The sequence below is a fragment of the Lygodium microphyllum genome, chromosome 27 (assembly GCF_053477565.2).
Source record: "Lygodium microphyllum isolate KBCC chromosome 27, Lygodium_microphyllum_v1.1.10, whole genome shotgun sequence".
In the NCBI taxonomy this organism is placed as follows: Eukaryota; Viridiplantae; Streptophyta; class Polypodiopsida; order Schizaeales; family Lygodiaceae; genus Lygodium; species Lygodium microphyllum.
Genome location: NC_141161.1, coordinates 119,507,969 through 119,533,635, shown reverse-complemented (window position 1 = coordinate 119,533,635; position 25,667 = coordinate 119,507,969).

The window sequence follows — 25,667 nt, the reverse complement described above, 5'->3', positions numbered from 1 at the left end:
ATGATTATGCACATGCTCATTTGGACGATAATCATATGGGCATTTGATCCCGTAGGGCTACATGGTATGGCACATTCAGGGGATTTGGAGGTTTAGAGGGGGTGAATGTTGTGATGCTATATGTTTAGTTTTGAAAAACCTTGGAAGATGGCCCCATAAGTCAAACATCAAGGTTTCCAAGTTAGTACCATCAGCATTATATTTTGGTTTGCCATGTAGATGTCTGGGGTGTGGCACATAATGCATCCTTCAATGATGTAAGATATTATGTCTCATTTATTGATCATTTTAGCAAATATGTCTGGCCGTATATTCTAAAGCACAAGGATGAAGTGCTAGATATTTTCAAGAATTTTAAATAGCATGTTGAAAAAGAGTTTTGAGGTTACATTTCATGCTTGAGATATGATGGAGGTGGTGAGTATGTCTCTTGTGAATTTGACAAGTACTTAGTTGTGCATTAAAAGGCAACTTACATGTAGCTATACACTACAACAAAATGATGTGGTAGAGAGAAAAAATAGGGTGCTTATGGAAGCTGCAAGAGCCATGCTAAATGAGAGGAATTTATCAAACTATTATTGGAAAGAACTTGTTGTAATTGTAGTACATGTCTTAAACATAGCTCCTACAATTGGTATTCATGATCTTACACCATACGAGAAGTTGTATGGGCATTAACCAGATATCAACAATCTTGTCTTTGGATGTATTTCTTATGTATGTGTGACAGATTATAAGAGAAAGAAGTTAGATCTAAAGGCTACTAAGTATGTCTTTATTGGCTATAAGCATAGGACAGGAAAGCCTACAAATGCTACAATCTAACTACCCATGAGACATTAATTAGCAAGGATGTAGTGTTTAATGTGTTGGCTTCATGGTATGGTGGTCCAAATGTGGTTGTTTTTGATGGATGAGTAGATGATACTCATGCTAAAATTTGTACTATGGATAGTACCACTATTAATGGACCTGCAGGAGACACATCCTCTACTATTAGTCCATGGATGGATCGCTTGCATAGTCATGGCTCTATATCCACTCACATGAATATGTCAATGAGGGGAAGATTAGATAAAGGTAAAGAGAAGATGTTACTAGACCACTTACTTCTCGTATTATAAGTCTCCTAGCAATGAGAGTCATGATAGTGAACTTGGTATACCATCTATTACTACACCTAGAGTTAGGCAAAGCAAGTATGTACCACCTCATGAGGGGGAATTGCATAGTGCACCACTATTAAGAAGTTAAAAGAGAGTCATAATCCCTATTGATAGGCTGACTTATCATGGGTATTCAGCCCGAATCGTTGCTTGCATGACTAAAGTGATGGGTCACAAAGAGCTTATGAAATTTAGTGAAGCACTTGGTGATGAGAATTGTGTGAAGCCATGGATGAGGAATATGCAGCATTGGCTGAAAATGACACTTGCCATTTGGTTAGATTTCCTTAAGGCAAAACACCCATTGGCTATGGGTTTATAAAGTGAAATGCAAAGTAGATGGATCTTTCGAGAGATACAAAGCATGGCAAATTACTAAAAGGTATGTGCAGCAATATGGTCTTGATTATGAGGAGACTTTCACTCCAGTTGCAAAAATGGAAATTGTGAGAACTATCATTACTTTGGCAGTATCTAAGGGATCAAAGCTTTGGAAAATGGATGTCAAAAGTGCATTTCTAAATGGAGATTTGATTGAGGAAGTGTATATGAAACAACTTGAGAGTTATGTACACCCCGATTACCTGAATCATGTGTGTAGGCTAAAAAAGGCACTCTATGGGTTAAAACAGGCATTGAGAGCATGAAATGCTTGGATCAGCTCGTATTTATAGCAACTCAGATTTCAAATGGAAAATGCAAATCATAGTCTGCTCACTATGTAGATAGAGACAAGGTATGTAGTCTTGGTTATTTATGTAGATGACTTGATCTGAGATGATGACCATGGTATTGCTAAAATTAAATCCATGTTACAGACTAAGTTCAAAGTGAAAGACTTGGGAGGGCTAAGATATTTTCTTAGCATTGAGGTAGTGACTGCATCTCGAGGAAGTTGGCTGCTACAAAAACAATATGCATAGGATATGCTGATCAATTATGGAATGATTGATTGTAACCCCATGAAAACACCACTAGATCGTAATGTAAAGCTGGATTTGATATTGGTAGTGACATAGAGAGTGTTACAACAATGTATAGGCAGATGGTAGGTAGCGTGATCTACCTTACCATTATTTATCCTAATCTCAGTTATTTAGTAGGACTAATTAGTCAATTTATGCAGAAGCCATGCAAACCTCACTTGGATGCACTTAGGAGAATTATGTGGTATGTAAAGGGCAATATTGATTATGGGTTATTTTATGAGTTTGGAAAGCCACTTGAGTTGACATGATATACAAATGCTAATTAGGCTAGGTGTGCATATGACAGATGATTAACTAGTGGTTATGCTTTCAGTCTTGAAAGTAATGTCGTAAATTGGAGCTGTAAAAAGCAGCCTAGAGTTCCTCTCTCTAGCATAGAAGCATAGTATAGAGGTGTAGTCTTAGCTATGTGTGAATCAATTTGGCTCTTAAAATTGTTACATGATATAATAATATATGTATCGACAACACATTACCCCAACTCCTCCTTTGACGCATTGAAATCATGACCTCCACTCTATTCACTCCATGCGCCTTTCTAAGTTTCGAATGCATCTCTCTAAGCTCACAGTGCTTGAGTCCTTCTTGTTTAGCTTCTTATTCAACCTCATTGAAGAAGGAAAGATCAAACAACACTATATGAACAACCTACTTTGCTAGTCAATCATCCATATTATTATATGTTGATAGATTTGGGATATACTGAGATGGACAGGAAGGTCACAATGCATTGTGAAAACATGAGTAGTGTGCTATTGGCTAGCAACCCAGTTTACCATGCTAGATCAAAGCACATAGAAAGTCATTATCACTTCATCAAGGAAATGTTTCTTGCAAGAAAGATAGATCCACTTCATGTGAAGACTGAAGACTAGGTAGCTAACATCTTTACCAAATCACTCGGTAGAGATAAGTTTGTTTTCTTCAAAGAGCTACTTTGAGCACAACCATTGACTTCAACTTGAGGAGGAGTGTTGAGAATCAAGCTCGTTAATGGTATTGATACCAACTCTACTTAGTATAACTATAGCTAGTTGTTACCAATCATGTGTGACATAGAAATGAGTCAATCAGACTTAACTCAAGTTAAAGATGTGTAGTCAATTAGTGACTTACCTTCATACACTGTATGTGTGACTTAGACTTAGAACTTTGGTGTGTTGCACAATGAATAAATAATGGAAGAAGAGAGAGTACATTGCTCTCTATTCATGGCTCCCATTCTTGTCTATCTCTTCCCCTCTCTTTGAACATAATTGTCTATTTTTGGGAGGCATGCTTTTGGGTGGATTCTTTGTGCTTTTTGGGCAAGTAGTGGAAGGGAGCCTTTGGGGTAGGGAAACAATTGCATGTGGGAACCTAAGGGATAACTTTTAGAAGTTTTCAATGCAAAACCAACATTGAGTGGGTATAAACAAGCATGTAATAGTCAAACTAACATGAGCTAACACTCAAGCATGTAAGACAAAGTCTGTCAGTAAAGTCGGTACACCCCCAATCAACAAGGCAAAATGTACATACCACTGCCAAGACTTGACACAAGTCGATGTCTGCTCAGTGAATACAAAGCCAAATCAGTCCAAGTACATTTACACATACCAAGGTATATCAACTATACATCATCTACGAGGAGATCTCGATCTCAAAGATCCAAAATCTCAATATGCATAACCTGCACTACTCAATGTCTGATAAGTGTACAAAGATGCTCCCACTGGCACAAAAGCCATAAGTGTCAAGAAAATAAGCTCAAACAAATCATGTAAGGGCACCAATGATGGAGCATCCAATATCATATATCAGAAGACATCCAGAGCATATGAGCGGTCAAGTATCCAATGATAGCATCCAATGTCATGAAGACAATCTCAATCAATCTTTCACGAGCCAAAACAAGACCAAATAAGCTCCATAATATCCAAAGTCAAGCCCAAATGAAGCTCCAATAGCATTCAAGTCCAAACAATGTAACTAGCATGTGTAGGTAACATAGGCATCAAGCATGTACCAACGGGTCATACATAGACCATAGGTATAACCTCTATCACAAAGCATGCCAGTGTAGACTAATGTCAAGTAAATGCCAACCAATATGGAGCTCAAATAAGGCTCAAAATACATTTCGTAACCATCCATTTTCCAACCTTCATTTTCATCCCAATAGTCATATGAAACACCTGTGAAGCACCCACCAATAGACAAAGCATAAAGTGACTAAATAAGCTTCAGCCCTAGAGTGTCAGTAGTGGTATACTGTATAAAATTGAGTATTTCAGGCCACTAAATCAGCTCCAAATGATGGCCAATCAATAGGAATACATTCTCCTAACATTCGTGGACCATTTGGGACCAACCAAGCATAAACATAAAGTGTTGATATAACACTATTTGTGGCTGCATGTGGACTGTGGAAAATAGTTCGAGACTAAGGTAAATCAGTCCATAAATCAATGTCAATGATAACCACCAATGCCGAGCATCAAGGGGGTATTCCCAAGTGCCAAATAAAGTGTTTTCAAGCTGCCAATGAGTGCCAAGGGAGGGCTGAAGTTTTTTTTTTTTTGCATGTCTTTAAGTTAGCCCCAATAGGTCTGATGTTGCTAGGTATGTTGTTGGTCCACGTGGCATTAATGGGGTGGAAGGGGGGCTCAAGTAGGGCCTAAAGAAGGCCTACACAAAGCCTTGTCAAGCCTAATCAGGCATGAGCCAAGATATGAAATGGGGGAGCTCCAATGGTTGAAGCTATGGCTGCCCCTTCCTGCTATACTAGGAAAACTAAAATAAATACTCAAAAGAATGCTTCAATACTTTTGAAGGAATGCCTTGAGGGTGCCAAAATGGGTCAGGATCGGGAATTCGAAGAGCTCGAAGGAGTCGAATATGGCTGCCAAGAGTGAGAACCAATGGTGTAGGGATTCGAATGAAATGCTGGAGTCACAAACTAAGCTCGAATGCTCAAGCAACCATATTTGGATACCAATTGAAAGGTGAGAAGGATCAAAGCTTGCACGGGAGAGCTATGGCACGAGAGCAAGAGCAAGAGAGAGAGAGACTCACAATGTGGGAAGTCCAACAGTCACAATGTGTGACTAGCCTTTCCTTTATTCATCTATCACTAAAAGAATAAATAATAAAGTGAGGGTGACAAGTGCCTGCCACTTGCAGTGTGGAAAGGAAAGATCGTACTGCATAGGAAGGCCTAAGACCTACTGGTGATGATGGTGCAATTGAGCTGGACAGCAGTGACTCCATTGCTGGTGTCACGGGTATGGCTTTGCACTCCGAAGCACTTTGAAGTGCTGTAGGAAGCTCTGGTGGCATGGAAGTTGTGCTGGGTTCTGAGTGCACAGTCACGGAAGTATTCAACTCTTTTGAGTGATGTAAGCTTGAGGCTTTTAGCAATTGCTTTGGTCGATAAATTAGCTGGGACTTATTAGTCACAGCCGGTAGTGGTTTGCTAACTATGGCCCGGGCGCTATGTTTGCAAGCCTCTCAGGCGGCTAGGCAGAGGCGCCTTTAACCCCAACAGAGTGACAACTTTTAGACTCGGCAACTTATAATGTGGAGTGTAGAGGTGAGCTCAAGCTTAACCACCAAGACCCATGGACTACTTATTCTTTCAAGCATTTCAAGCGAGCACTAATGGCTACCTCTCATATAGTCAACACACTATCCCTCTCTACGAGTGTAGTGAGCTTACCTCCATGCCCAATCAAGTTGCCTCCGATAGCTTCATGATCCAAGTGCAAGCTTCAAGCAAGCTTGATCCTCAAGCTCCACGATCCAAGCTCCATTGCCACAAGAAAGACAAAAGAAGAGAAGAGAAGAGAAAAAGAGAGGAGAAATGTAGAGCTTCTCTACCATGATCCTTCACCCTCACACTCTCACACTCCCTCTCTCAAGCACAAGCTCAAGCAAGCAAGAACAAGAACAAGAACAAGAACAAGAAGAGGAGAGCTACTTTTGGCCACACAAAGAATGAGCTTCTCATTCACTTTTCAACTTTATATACAAAACCCTAAATCCATTTTGGGCGGTTTTCCCCTTATCCCTTTTTTACATGGGCAACCATGGCCTAGACCCTTTTTTCCATTGTCCTCCTAGCTTCCTTCCTACCGCCCATCTACCTTTACAATTTGCATGAGTAAGAGCCCGATGCTCTTAAAATAAATCATGATGTGCCTTGCGCTCTTTTACAAAAGTACTGACTTGCACTTTTTCTTGTGTGCCTTCCTCCTTGATTTAGGACTTTTCTACACTTCTTGTGTTTCCATATTTTTCTTGGCGCGCCTTCGTCTTCCATTTCACTTTTGCTTTGGTCTTATCTTCTGCTTTAGATTTTCAAGATTTTCTACCTTGTTCATCTGAGGGTTAACATTACCTCCCTCTTAGACGATTGCCATTCCCATGGCACTCACCGTCATAGATAGCAGGCTTTGGCATGCATCAAAGATGTCGATGGAAGGGACTGCTGTGGTTTGCCTTGGGGGAGTTTTGGTGGTGGTGCAAATGAAGGTGGTTGGTGGCACTTTGTTGGCCTAATTGGTTAGTGATAGGGTTGTTGAAGTCGGTGATAAGGCTGGTTTTTGTTGGGAGTTGCACTCATGGGTTGGCATAGGTGACGATTCTTTGGTGGTCTAGCAAGATGATAAAGGATAAGAATTTAGAGTTGAGTGTTGATAACGAGCTAACGGTACTTTCGTCAGTCTTAATACCTACATAATTTAAAACCTCTCACATGTGGTCTCTCCTTGGGGATAGTGCTAGTCTTCTTATCGTGCACAAGACGTAGTTTGATTAGTTTGGGAGACAAGTTGAGACTCTAGGAAAGTCAAGAGTAATGTCCTGCACTTGAGGATGCAAACTATGTATAGATTGTGGTGCAGATATTATGTGAGTGCATGTGCATACTTTGATATTACGTAGTCAGAAAACTACTAGTCAAGTTCCTCGTAGCAATGTGTGGATGAAGTGAGGATTCAATGGGGTGGAAAAATTTGTCGATGTTGAGGAGAAGTACACTTGAAGGCTTCTTGAGACATTATTTGTGCTTTTGTTGACATGATGTAGGATAATTGAGCTCATTGACATCGAGATTAGATTGCAGAGGCTAAGATTAGATTTGATTGGGTAGTGGGGGCCTTCAATGTCGATGGTGGTTGATCACCATTGTTGAGTATACCTGGAAAGAGAAAAAGGAAGTGCACTACCTGGGGGTGCATCTATCTCACTGTGCAGTGTTACATGGTGTCCGTGCTAGTAAAACTGGGAGTTGGGTCAATGAACCTCAAGGAAGCCTATGGTGTTGTCCCATACTTGAGGACCCAGTTTGTGTACAAGGGAGGTGTTGTGGGTGTCACTTAGGGAGACAGATCTAACCATAGGTGAGCACAAACTCCCTAGGTGTGTTCTACCCTTGATCTATCCTAAGTGTAAAGTGGCGGGATAAGAAGGGCTAGGGGGTTAGGTACGGAGCTAGCTGACCAAGGCCACCGATCATGCCTCTAACCTAAGGACCCCTAGGTGCATTGTTTGTGGCACTCTGATATACATGGAAAAGCTTATTGTTTCTTTCCTTTTTCTTTGTGCGAGTCTTTGTTTTTTTTCTCTTTATTTTCTTCTTCTTTTTTCTTTCTCTTTTTTTTTCTTTTTGTTTTGTTTTGGAGATGCATTGGGAGGGGCATGCTAGACATCATTGTGATGCTCTATAGTAGTTACATTTCAACCAAAGAATACATGGCTTGGCATGGAACCCTTTTCTCTTCTAACTATACTTGCTATGGCCACAAAGGGGGCTTGGTTCCTGCACTCATTCTTTCTTTCATTGATCTAATTTAGAGTCACGCCCTTCTTCGTGGACCAGCTCCAATGGCTCCTATTGAGGCAGCTGCATTTGCTATTTTGGCTCCCCAAACCACTAGCAAGGAGAGTTCCTGTGAGGTTCATCTAGTTGAGATTAGGGGAGCACATTGCTCCTCTACTCCTAAGCTAGTGTTAGGCTTAGTATCATGGCATGGAGTCCATGTTGCAGCAATGTACCAACTTGTAGGTTAAATCTTTGATTCCATCTTCATTAGAGTAATCTCCTCCTCCCTTTTTTCCTTAGTCATTCTTCCTCCTCTTCTGCCATTTGCTTGTACTCTTCTTTTAACCTCCTTGATTCCTCCTCCATCCTTTGAAGCTCTCTATTTTCTTTGGAGGTGGATCGACTTCTTCTTATGGGGATTTTGAGAGTGTGATCTTTCCTTTCCACTTGACTTGACAATTTTTTAGCCTTGCTACTCATGGATTGTCCTCTTTCTCTCTTGCTATTGAGATGGTTGATCATTCTCCCTTTTATTAGTAACTCTCTCCATGTTGTCCTATTGTTCCTTGTGGACTTTGTCTCCCTCTTGTTCTTGGATTAGTGACGGCAGACCCCCAACACATCCCTCCTTGGGCATTTCTCAATCCTGCTATTGGCTAAATCCAGGGCATTCTCCACCATCGCAGGGCTCCACTCCACCTCTACTTGACGAGCTTCTTCTCCTCTTCTTACCATCACCATGCCACAATTTCTTTTGGCATCAAAGCTTCTCAGAAATTCTATGCACTTGATGTAATCAATAGCCTGCCCGATCTTCTCTACATACTTTTGTAGATTGTACTCATCTTGGAGTTATTTTATGGTTGGCTCCTCCATGATGGCATCTTTTAGATTTAGGGTAAGCTTGAATGTAAACTAGTTGAAACCCCTCGTTTCCACCATTAAGCCGTACTTTCCTTGCTCTTCCACTGCCGTGAATGGGATCTTGCCACCTTAATCTTGCCCCGGATGTAGAGCTTGGCTAAGAAAGAGAGAATAGCTGATGACAATGCTTTGGGCCATGCCCAAATGCAATGTGTGCTTTCTGTAAAGGTGAATTTCTCTTCTCGGGGGGATTCCGTCTCATGGCTCTTTGTTCTTGGAATTTTTTTCACTTTCTCCATAATGGTTCTTTGTGGGTTTGGTGGTCTTGTGGTGACTTGGACATTGAACGCTTTCATACAAAGACTTGTGTTGTCGTGCATTTACTTTGGCAACTCATGAGAGTACATGCAAGTCATATGCTTCAATTATAATGGACAGGTGTAGCTCAAAGAAACATCACTTATTTGAATCCCATGGTGTTGACTTCGATGCATATCACCTGCGCTTGATTATCATTGCTTTTGTGTGTATGCTAGCTTTGCTTCTTTTGGTATTTATTATACACAGTCACAAAACACATTGTTTATTTATATACACGTTTGTAAATCCATGTCACTTCGTAAGGATAAAAACCAATTGTAGACCTTAGGATTGTACTAGAATGTGGCACACACATCTAGTACTCATGGCAGCCTACTCAATAACAACAAATATTTTGCAACATCGAGTAGCATGGTACCTTGTTTGAGTCTACTAGCAGCATGTAGCTCCTCCTCAGTGAGAATTTTATCGATTAGAGAGTTCTCTTGGCTAGCTCCCGCTAAGTCCATACCCCAAATAGCAGTTAGTACTCAAAAGGAAGTTGGCACCACATAGGTTGGGTCTCTTTGAGACTACCATTTGGCCAATCGCTCCTTTGAGACTATTATAATTTGGGCTCCAAGTTCAACCATTGTAGCACGGTTTTCAAACCAACATTTTTCAAATTGACTTCAACTCTCTGATTTTTGCTTTAGTTGCTCTATCTCAAAGAGGTTTGGTTGGCAAAGCACTTCTTGAATTTCACAGTTAAGTGTAGTTCATTGGCTTCCTCGTCAAAGATGAGATACATGCATTCATGTAGGGGCTTATCATAGTGCTTGTTAAGATATTCTTACTCTTCCCAAGATAGCGGATATGACAAATATTCCTCAAGCAGCTCCCTAGGGAATGTTCCCATGTCTGTAAGGATGGAAGCATGTGTGAATAATTTGAGTTTATCCTCCAACTAGTTCAAGCACTCTATGACATTTCTATGTTCTATGAAGGCTTGCTCGGTTGCTATCTCATGCAAGGTTCTGGGAGTTTCCCTAGGCTTTAGCATAGCTGGGAGCTCATGCCTAGATGAGCAAGATTGGTCAATGCTAGGATTTCTTATGTCCTCAGGGTTTTCATGTTTCTCTTGAGGCTTTGCTAGTATTGTGTCATGGTTCTCCTCGGATCTGACTGGTATAGTTTTGGCAACCTGTTGTGGCAGTGTTGTATCCACTCTTGATTGATCAATGCAAGTTTTGTTGTTGTTGAGTGTTGCAAGAAACCGTTGATCGTAATGGTTACTTTGACTTATCAGAATACGCGGATGTGTATAAGGTTTCACTGCTATTAGGAGAGATGGCAATGGGTTCATTCATGGTGGGTGGACTCGATGCTTTATTCCTCAGCTCTTTAGCACTCTTGGTCTCAATCTTCTTAGCATCTACAGCCACTTGCAATTGCCATTGTTTTCTCCTTTTATCTTGGGCAATTGAGGTGTATCCTTTAAAGACTCAAGACCCTAAACTAGGTCAGTCATTGATGTGCTTGGTTGGGCCTCAGCATTCTCTTTTTGTGGCATTTCCTTATGGAACATAGCCGTGGCCTGCTAAATAGCCTCGCTAGGTTGTAAGGGTACAACTGCCTCTCTTTGTGGGGAGTCTAGCTCTTTAGCCAATTTCATTTAGCCCCTCATCCAATTGCATTGGCAATTGCTTCTGGTCGGGCGCTTGCTCTAGACTCTTGTTCATAACCATTGGAACATGCCTCCATTACTTCTTATTAGAGCGGGTGTTGTGTTTAGAGTTGTTTTTCTCTTGCTCTGGAGGTTCGGGTGACTCTAGTGTAGAACCAAGAGACAGTTTAGGGTTCCTATCATGTCGGTTTGGACGAAACCAACTAAAGAAGTCAAGGTTGTATTGATGGGAAGCATAGAGATCTAGGATTGCTGGGTCTTGAGTGAGGCTAAAGACATATGCACTGACATCAAGAACTATGCTCCCTACTCCTAGCCTGCTAGCCACGTGTAGATCTTCTTCTAGAAGCAGTTTATTATACAATGGATATTTTTGGAAAGTGGAAAAAAGCTGGACCTCATGGACCATTTCCAACACTCTTAATGAGGTCAAGGCAACGTAAGTGGGATCATGTATTGATGTCCAAAGGCCTTTCTTTTGCTCGGCAAGTGTTATTAGTCGATGACCAATTTTGGCTGCCAAACTTTGGTTGGGGTACCATTTCTGCAAAAAGTCACCTTGTCCTTTCCCTTTTCATTTGATTGCTTTGAGCTTTTCCTTGTTTGTCTCACTTTGAGCAATATAGAGTGAGGGTATCAAGCACAATTCTCTAGCCGTGGCTTTTGGGATGTCCTTGATGACTTCTTCAACAACAACTACATAGCGGGAGCAAACATGTTGTTGCTTGTCCCAAGTCAGGGGTTCGGCTATGAGCTTTGTGTGCTCTGGTGTTGGTGGCCTTCCGATATCCACATTGATGTATGCATGTGTGATGGCTGTCAGCTTGTGATCAAGCTTCATCATGCACTTCATCTTTAGTTCATTGGTCAAATGTGCCATCTCCTTGGCCAAATCTTCGAGAGATTTCTCATCAAGCCTAGGCTTTAGGTGCTTTGGAAGTGCTGGAGGTGTCAAGGATATTGGTTGCGACACCTCTTCCACAGGCGAATTGCTAAGGACACATTCCGCAAGGGACATCATCATGGCCAAAGGCTGTGACTGCTGTGATTCTTGATTGGAAGTAGTAGCGGCTAGTTCAGTGGACTGGCCACTATTGGTAGGCTACAGTGTTAAGTCCATAAGCAGATCAGAAGTGGTCATGTCTTTTGTTTCCCTTTGTGCATTCACTTGTGCAGATCAAGCATTAGTGGAGCTAGTCATGGTGGATTGCACAAGCATATCCTTAGGCTGAGAGCTAAGGGTGGTGTCATGTCCCACATCTTAGACATTTGGAAGCTCAAATGGAGATAGAGATTGGGATTGAGCAGCTGCACTTGATGACTGTTGTTGTGCTTCCTGTGTCCATTTAGGAAAAGAGGGTGTAGGAGATTTGGGACTCCTAGAGGTGGACTTGGCAGTGGCTAGAAGATTTGCTCGTGGCTACGAGGCGATTCTGCCATTTACTTTGTTAAGCAATCAGCCTTACCATAAGCTACGTTGTGCCTATGGTGCTCATTATCCTCTTGGGAAATCAAAGGCTCCTTAGGCACTAGTGGATTTTGTGCACACTCTACAGTTACATCTGATATCTACTTGTTAAGCATGCTAGTCTAAGGATCTACCTTTCAAATAGTCCTATTTGGTTTCTTGATTTCAATCGTGAGGGGCTCAGTCACTCCAATGTTTTTGACTCAAGACTTGGATTTTCATTTAGATTTCCTCTTGTGCCTCTTTGCTCTTGAGACAACCTGGCCTTCAACTGATAGAGGTGGTTTAGCAGGGGATTTTGGTACCCAAATCCATCAATTACCTGCGTAATACCCTTGAGCACATAGCAATGCTTTGGATATCCATCGCGGCATTGTGACGACTCTCCATCGATATCTTTGTTTATAAGGCTTGGGCTTCTTGTGTGGTCTTCTACGATATTTGTAAATCCAAAGCCTATCCTTGGCATTGTTTCTTGACCTTCTTATTTCAAGCATGGCCTTGCTCACCAATTCTCTCTATTCAACGTGCGCTAGTATCAACTCTTCCAACAAGTCCTTGCTCTTGTTACTAGGCTTGCCTGGTATGTCAGAACATTCCTTGTCTTTCCCTCGAGGTTTGATGAGGTCACCCTTACTAAAGGTTATGATTATCCTCACGCTCAGTAGTGTCAAGCGTATCCTCTACTCTACATAATCAGCCTCACACTTTGTCGCCCTTTTGAAGGGTCTTCCTAAGATGGTTTCCTTTCCACAATTAGCACTATTTGGAGGAACATGGAATAGGATAGGCAAGCTTTCCGTTTCAATAGTTACAAGGATTTTGCACTTCCCTATAAGTACTTGTGGGCATCCCCCGTAAGGACTAAGAGTTGTATTAATCGATGTGAGCTTTGGTTAGCCTAGTAGGGTCCATGCTTCATAGGTTAAGATATTAAAATCAGCTCCTTCATTGATGAGAGCATCGACACTATGCTCTCTTTTTTCAATGAGTTTGATCCTAAGGTAAGCAGGCGGTACTATGTATTCATCTTTCGGGCCTTGTCTCATAAATTCAAGTCTTTTGATACATGCCCTTGAGTCCCCAATTTCACAACCAGATGTGGATTCTCTACTGATGTCTTGGATTGTTTGTGTAGTGCCATTCAAGTTGCATCTATCATCAAAACTGCCATGTCTAGTCATCCTCGCAGTTGTAGCTTGATGTTGTTGTGTTTTGCTTTGACTAGATGCATTCTGAATGCAACATATACAAGTTTTTGTGGTGTGGCCTTTTTGCCCTTGTTGGCTAGATTGGCCCATTGAGGTTTTAGGGTCTCTGTTTGTCTTTGTTTGGGTATGGGTTTTTGGTAGTTATTTTGCAAGTGAGAATCTATGCTTGTGTAGAGCATTACTACACTAGGATCTACATTGGAGGACCTGTCATGGTGCATGTTTTCTCTCCAATCTACTTCGAGGAGGTGTGGAGGGGGAATATCCCCCTCTGCGGGGGTCAAGGGGAGCAATCCCCCTTGGCCCGCATGGCCATTACGCTAAATACCATGCACAATTTGAAGGATAGTTTGTAGCCAAATTTTGAATTTCTTGCTCTAGATTTCAGCCCAGTGATGGATCTATGATGTGCTTTTGGCTCTATACGGTATCTGGGTCTGATTCAGGGGTTAGATATGTCAAATTTGTACTCTGTTCACATGTCCGATTTTGATAGTTTTCTGTCTGATTCTCAAAGGTCCGATTGTTAGAATTGAACTTCCGATTTTGGGTTGGTCTGATTGGCCGATTGGACACAGTTCGAGTTCGAGTGGTCCGATTTTGGTTGGTCCGATTATGAGTTGGTCCGATTCTGGTGGTCCGATTCGGGTGGTTCAATTTTGGGTTGGGTCTGATTTTCGCGCGTTCAATTCTGGAAAGTAGATGTCGATTTGACAGGTGTCCTATTTTGGAGTGTTCAATTCTAGATGGTCTAATTTTTGTGTCTGATTTTTGTGTGCTCGATTTTCGTACATCTGATTTTAGGAATCGGACGTCCAATTATGGGGTCTCCAATTTTAGTTATGGTCCAATTTTCGTGTGTCCGATTCTCGAATGTCTGATTTTCAAAATTGGATAGGGTATGTCCGATCAGACATGATGAGTTGGTCCGAGCTCGAAAATCAGACCGTCCCAGCCTGATTCTGGGAATCGGACCATTCGAGCTCGATTCTGGGAATTGAACTTTGGTAATAGTGTCTGATTCCTGCGAACAAGTTTCCAAGATGCCAAAAATCAACTCAATTCTAATGATTTTGATTATGAGGGATCACACAAACTTCCAGAATGTAAGAATAGACCCTAATGAAGGATTGCATATACTTGGAATAGCAAATAAAATCCAAAACACAAATCAACAAATCAAACCATGTTGCCCTATAATGGCAGCAGAAACCCTAATGCATGTTTTCCTTTTTTTCTTTGTTTTTTTCTATCCTAATGCATTCAAATCACAAAGAAAACACCTACACTACTCCAACCCACTTTTCCAAATCCAAAAAACCAAAAACCTCTTTGGTAAAGAGATCGAATACCTCTTCAAACTCCCTCGCTTCCTACCTATCTACCTCAAGCACTGATTCAGGGAAAACCCTACTTCAATGCTTGATTCGAAGCGTGCAAGCACTCAAGGCTTGAATCCCTTGGTTGGAACCAAAATGTAGAGGCGAGCTCAAGCTCAACCACCAAGATCCATGGACCGATTATTATTTGAAGCATTTCAAGCGAGCACTAATGGCTACCTCTCACATAGCTGATGTGCTGAGTGTAGTGAGCTTACCTCCATGCCTGATCAAGTTGCCTCCTCTCCCAAGCACTCCGGTAGCTCCACGATCCAAGTGTAAGCTTCAAGTCAGCTTGATCCTCAAGCTCTAAGCTCCAAGCTCCATTGCCATGAGCAAGACAAAAGAAGAGAAGAGCAGAGAAGAAGAGAGGAGAAGATGGATAGCTTCTCCACCACAATCCCTCACCCTCACACACTCACTCCCTCACACTCACACTCACTCTCACATGCACAAGCTCAAGCAAGCAAGCAAGAAGAAGAAGAAGAAGAAGAAGAAGAAGAAGAAGAAGAAGAAGAAGAAGAAGAAGAGGAGAGCTACTCTTGGCCACACACAAGAATGAGCTTCTCATTCACTTTTCAACTTTATATACAAAATCCTAAATCCCTTTTGGGCGGTCATCCCCTTATCCCCTTTTTTACATGGGCGGCCATGGCCTAGGCCCTTTTTCTCATTGTCCTCCTATCTTCCTAGCTTCCTTCCTACAGCCCATCTACCTTTACAATTTGCACGGGTGAGAGCCCGGAGCTCTTAAAATAAATCATGATGCACCTTGCGCTCTTTTACAAAAGTATTGACTTGCGCTTTTTCTTGTATGCCTTTCTCCTTGATTTAGGACTTTTCTACACCTTGTATTTCCATATTTTTCTTGGCATGCCTTTGTCTTCCATTTCACTTTTTCCTTGGCCTTGTCTTCTGCTTTAGATTTTCCGAATTTTCCACCTTGTTCATTTGAGGGTTAACATGGAGCACCTGACATTGGAGGTAGTTTGCACTCAAAAGAACTTCCTCATTCCACATTCAAACTTGGTGTTATACACATGTTCCATCTACTCTCCAAGTCAACGTGGCAATACTAGAGATGCTCAGTATAGAGATGTGTGGCATTGGAGCATAGGCAGGTAGAAGTAGAAGATATGGGTTAAATAATATGTAGATCAATCTCACTAGTTCAAAAGAACCAATAGATCACATAGCTATCTACTTATGATAAACCATATCCAACATTCAAAAGAACATCATACAGTAGAAAGAGCTAGCTGCATAACTAGTAGGCCACATAACTATCCATTACCACAGAGTACGTTGAAGGCCCAAAAACTCCAAAAAATATCATTGTGAGACCCATTTTCTCTCTCTTAACAAAATATGTCATTAACAAACAAAATTTATGAATATGATTTATGTACACGATTTTAATTTTCAAGTAACTAGTAAACCCAAAATACTTTCTTAAATGTTTTATCTAATAATAGAAAAATTAGGATACTAATATAAGGGGTGGATGAACCATTTAAGCTCACCAATTCATCAGTCTACTTTCCCTAAGGAGTATTTCAATGAGTTATGAGGGACAAACTCATATTCTTAATTTTTTTCTAAATCATTCCACAACTTGAAATTACATTTAGACCTTTGCCAAAAAAGTTGAGCTACTAGAAAGATGTTAAATCCAATCCATGTAGTAAGTACGGTAGTTGGGGCAGCAAGAGGAATTTGAATAGAGGCTTGCTATTTGCGAAACATCTCCTTCAATTTCTTAGTATAAGCTCAAGCATTATCATGAGGCTCTTGACATGTTACATTCAAAACACGTAGCCAATATTGACCACCTCTCTCAAAGACAAACTCTCTTTGGAAGACCACATAAAATAGATCTAATCATAGTTATTGTTCTAGCTTCCAAACCATGATACCACACCATAGCTCTTCCTTTCAAGGTCATATTAAAGAACATCATAAGATATCCTTCATCATGAATCCAACAATTGAACACTAACTTTTGGAACTCACTAATATGGAGTCACTACAAGATATAGACCTTATACCGACGTTTAAAGCGACGAAAATACAAACAACAAAATTTGCCCCCGTCGTCGCAAAAAGCATCGTTATTGACGATGCCATAAAAACGTCGCTATATGCGTCGCTATTGGCACGCCAATAGCGACGCAACCAGTAAATTTGTGACGCACATAGTGACGCCAATAGTGACGCGAGCAGTAAATTTGCGATGCAAATAGCAATGGTAACAGGGGGAAAAAAAATTTGTGGCCTGTGTGCTGTATGAGAGCCATACAAAATAGTTTCTGCACTGCTGTATACAAAGCGCTTGCAAACAAAAAGAATGTATACTGAAATCATAAAACTGATACATGAAATAAATACATGATCGCATAAAAAGCGATTGGTACAATCATGACAGGATATCACTAATACATAGAAAATGTCTACATAGATCAGGCGACTAAAAAATAAAGGTGTGTGAGCTCCAAGGATCCAAGGGCGAGCTAGAAATCCTCGTCCCCCGAAAGCTCGTCCCGCCGCAAAGGAGCATCGAACGGATTCTGCAGAAAAAGAAACAACACATCAATCCACCATACAATAATGCATTCAAATATCTCATGGTAACTATGGACAAGAAAGATGAGTGGGCCGCCACGTCTATACAATCGGTCGATCAATGCATTGAGACCGTGTCTATCTGCATATCGAGTCTCAAGGCCTTGCGGATTGCGATTTGTAATGGAGTGCTGCAAAGAAAAAAAATGCTAATTGTTAAAAACATGATTGTCAGTACAAAGAATATTTCAAAAAAACAAACAAGCAAAACAAAACAGAAACTTACAAAGTCCTCCAAATATGTCTTGTGGCCGCCACTCCCAAGATGATGGACCACTCCGGCCTCGAGTCGTGCCCTTGCCGCCTCGTGCTGCTAACTCCAACGTCCTGGCGAATCTGTAGCCTCCTCCCTCAGTCGGCGCTAGTCGTCTGCATCTAACCACTCGAGCTTTGCAGCCCCACTCTTGATTGCCTTGCGTGCGTCGGATCGTCTATGTGACATGTATACACGCATGCAATCCATCATCCAGCCCGTAGAGAATCTATCTACTGCGGCTAGCACCGGAAAATCCTCGTGCAAGGATTCTACTATGTAGTCCTTGCTCCCCTCCAGTATGTTCTTCCAATGATCCAGGACGTTATGCCGAAAAACTTGTTGGCGCAACTCTCTCATGCGAGCCATCACCCTCCTCCCCTCATCATTCATGATGATAGCTCCTGACCTACTATCGACCAGATATCCATAACCCCTAGGAGTCTGCCTAAGATGGGTCCTCTCACATCTCTGTCCACGCTCCTGGGCATATCCAGGAAACCCCTCTACATCCGGTGTACTGACGGGGTAACCTCTCTTGGAGTGGCACCCAAAGGGATGCCACCATAAGGGGTGCCACCTACTGACAGCTGCGCAAAAGTCGGAGTAACTGGAGTAGACATCCCCACAGGTGTGATAAATCCTAGAGGTGATGCAGCTCCAGCTGAACGACGAGACGAAGACACCACATCCGTGTCTCCACAGCAGCATCCCCCTGATCCCGATGCAGTCCCTCCCTCTGGCCCAAGTCGTGAGCGTCGAGATCGTATGCTCGAAGCTGAAGCATCTGATCGCGCTGAAGCAGATCTAGCAGAGCACCCTGACGAAGAACGAGATAGCTCCTGGTCTGCCATCTCTCTAAATCTTGCGAGTTGGTCTAGAGACATGCGTGCGAAGGTGTCCTACAACTCCTCATGGCTCATCCCTCGACTCATCCTGAAAATATCATCTGAACATATAAAAAATGGTGTTAGAATAATCAATTTAAATTATACAAAGCATAGTAATATAAATCATTTTTTAAAAATCCCTCTTAAAATGCATATCTTATGTACCTTTATAAGAGATCTAAACAACGAAGTGAGTAAGTGGATGCTCCAAGAATGAAGTATCCTATGGTCCCATGTTAATCTCCTGACACAACTTCACATACACTGGAAGGTCGATAGACATGTCACCACAAAAGAATGAGTCTGTCTCGTTCTCAAAAAATTCTTGGACTCCTGTATTTCCATCATTGTTAGCCAATGCGGGCTCCAAGCTTGCGGCGGCCTCCACCCCTTGTAATATCGCCCCCTCTATTTGCATATTATCTTCATCTATGCTCAGAACATCACTTTGATCATATACTCTCGCACTTCGGGGAGTTGAAGGTATAACATACCACCATCGAGGTTGTCGGGGGTTTGGATAGAAGATTACATGTTCACAAACACGTACAAAGCGAGTTCAAACCATTGAGGCATCCATTCTTTTTTCTACTCCATTTCCAACCACCACATCTCCAGTCAGTCTATCATCGTCCTTCAGCATCTATAGCATTTCATTGTCTGGTTCCACCATTGGTAGCCATTGTGAGATATGCACTAATGTCTCTGACGCCAACCAACCTTCGGCCATGCTACCTTCTGGCTGAGCTCGTTGTCGCACAAAGCCTTTCAGGGTTTTCATGAAGCGCTCCAGGAAGAACATCCATCGTGTATGGACAGGTCCAACAATCTCCACTTCGTCCACAAGATGCACAAGAAGGTGGACTTGTATCGTGAGCATGCTAGTGGGCAGGTATTTCTCAAAGAGACAAACCGTCTCCACTGCTCCCCGCCTCGCGGATTCAATAGAGGACGTCTTAATCTCTTTCTGTGAGATCCATTGCACCAAAGTCGACAACTTGTAAATGGCCCCGCGAATTTCTGGAGTAAGGCATCCTGCGATCGCGATCGGTAGGACAAACTGCCACACAAATGAGAAAGCATTATGAATAATGGCCACTTTTCAAACTGCAAAATGCCCACTCTAATTACAATCCATTCTGTTCATAAACCTGACATATCTTATACCAATCATGGGATTTTAGCCCCGACAATTGGTCATCTTTAGAAAATGCAGACTTGAGAGAATGCATCATACCCGTCGGAGTGCGAATAGACTTGATTACTTGCTTCACAATGCGCTCTTCTTTAGTGGACAAAACCCAAGGAGCACGAGGAAGCTGCACTCCACCATCAGCACTCGACTACGGCCAAAGCGCCTCCATTTTACCTACCTCCTTCAAATCCATTCGTGCCCCTATAATGGCTCTCTTTCCTGTGATGTGGTCCCATAGCAAGCTGCCCACATTCTTGAAAATATGCATGGGATCCAACAAGTGGTTGACCTGTAAGTGGGTCCAATATGGCAACTTGTAGAAAACTGAGAACCATTGCATTCCATTTGGATGTGATTCCGGGTTTACCATTTTCAGCTCGTACCAGCTTGCGGCATTCATACGTGTTGGAGGTCGTCCAAGGAAACCTTCCCTGAGTTCATGATCCTCTGGCAAGAAAGCGGCGTGTCCTTGATATACCATCTTCTTCATGGTCCGTGACCTTCAGAAGTCTAACTATGGCCCACACAATGGACATACATGATAACCTGAGGTAACCAGACCTGTAAGGCGAGCCACGACCTAGTGAATACTTGATTGAATGAGATAAAATATAGATATTACCAGCAAGAACGGAGGTCTGCTCACCTGAGCACTCTCCCAATCCCGGAAAGTTATGCATCGTCCATATGAGAATGGCTCGAATGTTGGCTGACCGCCGACCATCGCGCCTGCTCATATCTTGCACAGTGACCCCCTCCTCCCACAAAATCTTAAGCTCGTCGACTAATGGATGAAGATACATGTCCATATTTTTTTACTTTGTAGCGGCCTGGCACGAGCAAGCTAAGGATGAGATGTCCTTTCTTCGTAGAAAGCCATGGAGGGATGTTGTAGTTGACAAGCACTATAGGCCACACACTGTAAGAAGTTGAGTGCAGACCGAATGGGTTCACACCATCCATTGTGAGACCGAGCCGAATATTCCTTGGCTCTCACGCAAAGCCTGGGAAGGTAGAGTCAATGTGGCTCCATGTGCGTGAATCCATTGATATTCGTTGAACTCCATCCGTGGACCTATTCTGCACATGCCACGTTGTCAAGCTTGCCATGCTGGACGTGCGAAACATGTGGTTTATGCGGGGGATGAGTGGAAAGTGTCTGAGAACTTTTTGAGGGATGGTTTGCCCTTGCAAGTCCTGTCGATACCTATGAGCACCACACTTTGGACATGTCTCCATAGTCTCGTATTCATCTCGAAACAGTATGCAATCGTTGATACATGCATGGATGTTATTGTAGTCCATGCCAAGCTTTCGTAAAACATGTTGTGCATCATCACGAGACTCAAGCATGGTATTTGCAGGTGGTAATATATGATATTTCAATAACCTGAAAAAAATCCTAAAACACCTTGAAAAAGCACAATTTTTTGTAATAATAGTGTCAAAAAAAAATAATCAATGAAGCCTATGTGCAAGGTACCTGAATAACTTGGTCACACTCGTATCGCTCCACCCATATTTTGCTTGCACACTTAAGAGTGCAAGCAATGTCTTCAACCGAGATACTCGACACCCATCATATAATGGTATGGATGCTTCCTCTCTAAGCGGATCAGATGTCTCGACATCCATTGAAATCAATGCATCAATCATTGCCTCCATCTCAGGCTCCAAGATTGTAGGTAGGTCGGGAAGGTTGTCTGTTTCCTCTGGCATTGATGGTATAGATTGGCCTTGCAAGTGGTGGATTGGCTCCTGCAATCCACCCATCGCACATCCACGAACTCTTCTAATTGGCCGCAAAGGGTGCACTCCCCCTTGGGACGAGACATCACCCCCCTGGATAGAAAATTTTCCAACAAGACCCAATCTTATTGTGTATGGTTTTCAATTAGCTTGCAAGTACAATGCATGATTAATATTAACTTCAAATTACCATTTGTTGAAAATCCGCAATTGCCTTATCAAATGATCTCAGATTGAAACTCGCCAAATCGTCGTACGTGTTCTATAGACAATCGGCATTTTCGTCTAATTGCCAACTTGCATTGAGAGCAAGGACATGGGACACACTGATTAAGATACGCCTTGCGATCTTGAACGATAAGACCTTCTTTGTTTTCCATCTTATCTACATTACAGTAAACGAGACTCAAATGGATAGCTTTATGGAGATGTATATCAAGTTGCAAGTTGACCATAAGCTCTTGCATTGTACATAGTAGTTGAGAGATTTATTGATGTTATATCTTGGCCCTATACCATGCTCAAGGATTTGTATGTCCCGATAGATAATTATTCGTTATTGTATAAAAAAAAAGGCATTGGTTCATAAGGTTCATGAGTCGAAGACTAAATGTTTGGACTTGACTAAAAGATTGGATAATGGCTTAAATGCTAAAAGGAAAAGTGATGAATATGTTACTTCATCATTGCAACAAAAAGATTGGTGACAAGGATGCTATGATTAATGAAGTTCTTCACGAGGTGAATATAGAGTTGAAGGGGATGGAACACGATTCTTCTTAGGGATTTAATGGTGATAAGTCAATTATTGAGGTGTCTTCTTGTACAACCATTATACCTTATATACCTAGCTATGGTCTCTAGGTTATGTAATTTGAGTATCTTAGAGGGGCTCTACTAGGATTACTTATACAACTACACTAGAGGGCTTTGAGTATAAGTAATCCATTTATGAGCATCATTGAGGATCTCTTAGTCTAATAATAAATCAGTCTTAACAAAAAGCATCTTAGAAATGTGGTTTTTTTGTCCTAGGATCACGTATTAAAATTAATGCCATCTATGAAATTTATCAACTATAGTAATAAAATTTGTTTCAATCAATTCTACTCATAGTCATAAGACCTGAGAGAAAATATCCTATGCTCAATTTAAGGGATTCTTCTTCTATAACAATACTTTTGGGTTCATTTTGATGAAGTACCGTAATGACCATTAGCTAGGGTATCATTTTCTTTTAGTCCTTCCGTTGACTAGTTGGCATGATTTCTAATTTGTTATGCCTATAAAGTTAATACAAAAACAATGAATTATGCATATCACAATTAGATCCCCTACTTGGACATTATGAAGGATATGACCAATTTTAAGCCATCTTAAAGAGTCACCAATGTACGTGGCCCATGGCAAAGCACATTGCATACCATTATCGATAAGTCTATTATCGTGCATCTTAAATCTCCTAATTAGACTTTATAAAGTGTATGACTAATTTTTAGCCCTCTTAAGGAGTCGATGTAATAGTACCCATAAAAAAAGCAAAGTGGATACCATTACCATAATCATGGATATGCTATCATTCCAATATATGTTATCTTTCTCTTTCTCTCCCTCTCTCTCCCTCTCCCTCCCTCTCCCTCTCTTTCTCTCGCATTTCCTCTCCCTCTCACAATATATCTTAACACTCTCCAAAAGCAAAAGGGAGAGGGAGAGAGAGAATGCACTCTCCCTCCCTCTCCCTCTCCCTATCTTTCTCTTTCTCTCCCTCTCTCATTTCCTCCCTCTCCCTCTCCCTCTCCCTCTCTTTCTCTCTCTCCCTCTCTCTCCCTCTCCCTCTCCCTCTCTTTCTCTCCTTCTCTCTCATTTCCTCTCCTAAACAAGCAAAAAAGAAAGTGATTTAAACCTTTAATAAGCAAAAGGGAGAGGGAGAGAGAGAATGCACTCTCCCTCCCTCTCCCTCTCCCTCTCCCTCTCCCTCTCCCTCTCCCTCTCTTTCTCTTTCTCTTTCTCTCCCTCTCTCATTTCCTCCCCCCCCCTCTCCCTCTCCCTCTCTTTCTCTTTCTCTCCCTCTCTCTCCCTCTCCCTCTCTTTCTCTCTCATTTCCTCTCCTAAACAAGAAAAAAAGAAAGTGATTTAAACATTAAACAAGCAAAAGGGAGAGGGAGAGAGAGAATGCACTCTCCCTCCCTCTCCCTCTCCCTCTCTTTCTCTTTCTCTCCCTCTCTCATTTCCTCCCCCTCCCTCTCCCTCTCTTTCTCTTTATCTCCCTCTCCCTCTCTTTCTCTCTTTCTCTCACATTTCCTCTTCTAAACAAGCAAAAAAGAAAGTGATTTAAACCTTAAACAAGCAAAAGGGAGAGGGAGAGAGAGAATGCACTCTCCCTCCCTCTCCCTCTCCCTCTCCCTCTCCCTCTCCCTCTCCCTCTCCCTCTCTTTCTCTCCCTCTCTCTCCCTCTCCCTCTCTTTCTCTCTCATTTCCTCTCCTAAACAAGCAAAAGAGAAAGTGATTTAAACCTTAAACAAGCAAAAGAAAGAGAGAAGGAGACTCACCGATGAGATATGGCGAGTGTGGGGCGGCTCCTCTTTGCGATGAAGGCTCCTCCTCTCCTTCACAAACAATGGCGGCGGCGGCGGCGGCAGTGGCGGCAAGTCTTCTTCCTCTCCTTCTCTCACGATGGTCGCTCTCTCCCTCGCTCTCGCTCTCAAAACACAAAACGTGCAAACGCGAAATAAAACCGCGCTCGGTTTCGGCACGCTTTTTTCCCTGTGGAGCATCGCTATTTGCATCGCTATTGGCGTCGTTATTTGCGTCGCTTTTGCAAATAGCGACACCAATAGCAATGCAAATAGCGGTACCCACCGTCGCTAATCGCCGTCGCTACTAGCTCAAATCCTTGTAGTGAGTTCCGTATCCTCTTCTGCTAACCCATTAAAATGGAAAAAACTAAGCATTGGCAAATCTGCAATTCCTACAGGTATCACAATTGGCTGTGCCATAATAACGACCATTGAAAATTGTTAGGGAAAACCAAGCATCGGTCAACCCACGATTCTTGTAGGTATTGCAATTGGTTGTGCCATAATAATGACCAAGTTTGCTCTAGAAGTTTGTATCAAGAGAGGGGTTTACACTTCCACTCAGAGTAGACTGACTTTGGGAAGCTGGATGAGTGGAGCTTCCTCCTCTCCCTAATGGACTAAGTGAGATATTTGGGTCAATAAGACCTCTCACTCTTAGCGATATTGGACTCTTGCACTTAGGAGAATACCTCCTAAGGATCTCTACTCTCTGTCTAGCCCTTTCGGCTCTTTCTTAACATTCAATCTTAGCTTGCCGATTTCTATAACCAACTAGGTTTCTATTAGCCAAGGTTCAAAAACTACTACTTATTAGCAACTTTCGATAAATGCACCATCTGTCACAACCAAAAATGGGCTCAACAATGGCTCTATTAGTTTTAGTTGGGTTCATACATACATAAAGGAACCCTCACTACCTCGCACCCAGGAGCCTTTGGATGATACAAAATGGTTTATCTAATTAATGCCTTTGTAGACATGAGTTTTAAACTCTAGTTCTATGGTTTTCCCATCCCGAGTCTAAGCACAAGGAGCTTCCCATACATGGGTGACTGCTCCATCTTGATTTACACATATAGTGTAATATTTCAACGCAATAAAAGTTAGTCAATTAGTTTGAAAGTTAGTTAGTCAATTAATAAGTTAGTAAGATCACTGGCTAAGGACTAACTAAGGTAAAAACTAACTAACGTTAATAGCTAATAATTTTTATTTAATAAATCGACTGTCATAATACGACATTTTTCTCAGATTAACAAGGACCGTAGCCACCTTTCACGGAAGTTACAACATGAATGAGACTTATGAGCCATATTAATCACTAGTATTAATGTGTATGGTTGGATGATCCAAAAATATTAGATTTTTGGGCAAAAAAAAAACTAGTATACTTTAGATATTATCCTATAAAGATAGAACTGAAAGTCATTTAAAAGAAAAGACAAGTGATGTTTTAGTTAGTTTTGGAGATTTTATAAAAAGAAAAATAAAGAAAAGTGACTGGCC